Source organism: Psammomys obesus, unplaced genomic scaffold, assembly GCF_907164565.1.
Source record: "Psammomys obesus unplaced genomic scaffold, mPsaObe1.curated_primary_1811, whole genome shotgun sequence".
Lineage (NCBI taxonomy): Eukaryota > Metazoa > Chordata > Mammalia > Rodentia > Muridae > Psammomys > Psammomys obesus.
Genome location: NW_026596073.1, coordinates 8,346,770 through 8,350,039, shown reverse-complemented (window position 1 = coordinate 8,350,039; position 3,270 = coordinate 8,346,770). Strand labels below are relative to the sequence as shown.

The 3,270-nt window shown below is 36.8% G+C and overlaps 1 pseudogene; it reads left to right on the top strand.

Annotated features, from left to right (window-relative positions):
* The first annotated feature begins 1,704 nt into the window (after nucleotides 1–1,704).
* On the top strand, nucleotides 1,705–2,121 carry LOC129690467 (40S ribosomal protein S15-like; annotated as a pseudogene).
* Nucleotides 2,122–3,270: the final 1,149 nt, after the last annotated feature.

Below are 3,270 nucleotides of genomic sequence, written 5' to 3'. Positions count from 1 at the left end.
TCAACAAGAGCTAGGATCATATGGTGCTAAGAAAGAGAGCATAGAAAATGTTCACAGTAGAACTGCAGGTTGAAGACCTAGAGAATTGAGAGGACTTCAGTCTGAATCTTCTTGGAATCTGAAAGCCCCTTTAGCAGATGTACTCAGCCTTTTGTTTTATGACCTTCAACTGACAGGGTGTAGTCTACATTTGCAAATGATAATCTCTGTTATAGAGACTACTAACTAAATATTTATAAAAACCATAAACATCTAAAACACATCTTCCTTGAGTGCTCTAGACAATTGTTTAACCAAGAAACTGAGCACAGTGGTTTAGATAAATTAGAACTCATTTGAAGTTCTAATTTATCTAATGGGGATATAGAAGGAGAATAAAACTGATAAAAATTTAGAAAAGAAAGGAAACCAACAAACAACTGCTTATAGTAACTTTAATCAACTCTGAGCATGGAAAGCAGGAGTAAATTGAACTTATATTCCCATTGATATCATGCAAATGTTATCTAATGCCAGAGAACTACATTTATCAGTACTGAATTTGCCTAAAATTATCATTTACTAATTCAAGCCTCTGGTTCAGTAATTACCTTACATTGTAATAGCTAGAACTACACTCTCCTTTTTAACTTTCACCCTACATCAGCCTGATATTGAGTATCACTTTATTCATCTCTTCCTTTTACTTGTCTTTCAGTTTAGCTAAAAAGTAGCCTGTTTTACATGTTACTGATAATGTATGTATGTATGTATGCCTTTCCCCCTAAAATATATTTCCATATATTAGCTTAGAAATGTAAAAGATGATTAACAAATAAGATAACAATAGGATAAAGAATAATCAAAGTGTACTATAGAGAAGTACAGTAATTTAAACCTGTAGTAATTCTTAACTATAGGAATAGTAAGAAGCTTAACTATTAGGAATAGAAAACTTGAAGGAATTGATGGATATTTACAGAATAGTCAAAACTCACATTAAGGAGATAGTTTATCTCACAGCTTTGCCATCATCTCTACAATTTTGACAGTCCTAATGTTCAGTTGAGTTTTGGGTTATATTTCTTAACTAGTGACATAATATTAGTCAGAATTCTGTATGAATATTTGCTTTCCAAAAACCCCATATTTGGTACTAAAGGAAACATTTTCCCTCACTAGGCAATTCTTCCCCAAGTGACATAGTTAACAACTCTCATTCTCTTGACTTCTTCAAGATTGATGGATGGCTGCCTGTTTGCTTGTGATAACTACAGACTATTGTCTGTATGTTTGAACCTGTGGACAAAGCCAGGCACATGCATTTCAGTATCATATTCTCTGTTTCATAATTAATTAGCCTGAGATGAGAACTGCAAGTCCCCTGGAATTAATAGAAACAGACATAAATAATTCTGTTTTGAGCTGTTTATAACATTTGATTGCAAAACAGTCCAAAATATACATCATGTTATCTACTACCCTGTGAAAGTCTAATATTAAATCTTCTTGCAGAACTGTTGGAGACTGGTTCTAGAGGACACAGTATAGATTCTTTTGTAGGAACCTGAGTAAAGCCAAATATGTTGATGGTTAATTTTCTTCTTTGACAACTGTTTTTGAGATGACATTGAAGCACATGCATAAACATAATATAAAACTTGTCTTATTAATTTACTAGTGCGTAAGAAGGTGGCTTAGATCCTTTTCTGAGCAGCTGCCACTATGGCTAAAGTGGGGCAGAAGAAGAAGAAGATATCCTTCAAGTTTACCCTCTATGGTGTGGACCTAGGCCAACTGTTGGAAATGTCCTATGAGAAGCTGATGGAGCTGTACAGTGCCAGCCAGAGGCAGCACCTGAACCTGACAGAAGCAGTGCTTGAGAAAGGCCAAGAAGGAGGCTCCACCCTTTAAGAAGCTCAAGGAGGTGAAGACCCACTTGAGCGACGTGATCATCTTGCCTCAGATGGTGGGCAGTATGGTGGGCATATGCAAAGGAAAGACCTTTCAACCAGGTGGAAATCAAAACAGAAATGATTGGCCAATACTTAGCCAAATTCTCCATCACCTACAAGCTCGTGAAGCACAGCAGGCCTCGTATCTATTTTAACCCACTCCTCCTCCTTTATCCACCTCAAATAGTCATGTCCAATAAAGACTAACGTTTAGTCCCTTGGGGAAGGGCCATCATAGTAATTTCTAATGACACTTTCATTTGTGTCTATGTACTTAGCATAATGTGAAATGAATATTGAGATTTCTGTGTTCATTTTGGGATGGAGAAACTTGTAGTTTCAATTTCATTTATTTTTTATTTTTTTTAACTTTTATTAATTACTTTATTCATTTTGTATTCCCCCATAAGCCCCTCCCTCCTCCCCTCCCAGCCCCACCCTTCCCCCCTTTCTGCATGTATGCCCCTCCCCAAGTCCACTGATAGGGGAGGTCCTCCTCTTCTCCTTTCTGATCTTAGTCTATCAGTTCTCATCAGAAGTGTAACACAGCAACATAACTTTGATCAAATCGTCAAACAGTTGAAGTTTCCTGACAACTGCTTTAGCTGTATCCTAAAGAATGAAAAGCTCCTTCAAGAAGAATGTTTGAATGCCTAGAATAAAGTACAATTCAGATATCATTGTTTTCAAATTTCAAAAGCCACGTATGAAAGAGAATGAAACAATATGGACCCTTTGGAGGGTGTCAAAAGAACAGAAAATCATTTGCTTAGGCATCTCTGCACCATAGACCTCAGTGAATGATTGCAAAGTTTATAAAGAATACTAATTGTTGTCCTTTATGCTAGAAGACTATCAGAAAAGAGCTAGTGTAAAGTGCACTCGATAGAAAAATGACAAGAAAATATGAAACTAAATCTTCCTTAGAAAGACTCTTTCTAGATAATACCCATTGGGGCTGTGGGACAGGGTTGTCCCCAGCTCTCAGAACTCTGTAGAATACAAATTTAGCCTACAAGTCCTAAGGGACCAAGATGCTAACTGGTAAGATCTTCCTCATAGGCTCCTCTTAACAAACTCTTGGAGATGCAACTGACAGAGGCAACTTCAGAGCACAGTGTGCATGTCACTATAAGCATGGAGTCAAGAGAGGTGTTTCTGGAGGCTTAAGAGTTAATGGTTATCATCATGTTAAGTTTTAGACTCATTTAGGTCAGTTATGCCTCTCTTTGTCTCTATGTTTTTTCAGTTTTGCAATGAAGATGTCTATCCAGCTCCTCTTTAGCCATCTTTTGAAAACACATAATTATTTTATGGACTGACAGATGGAAGGAAT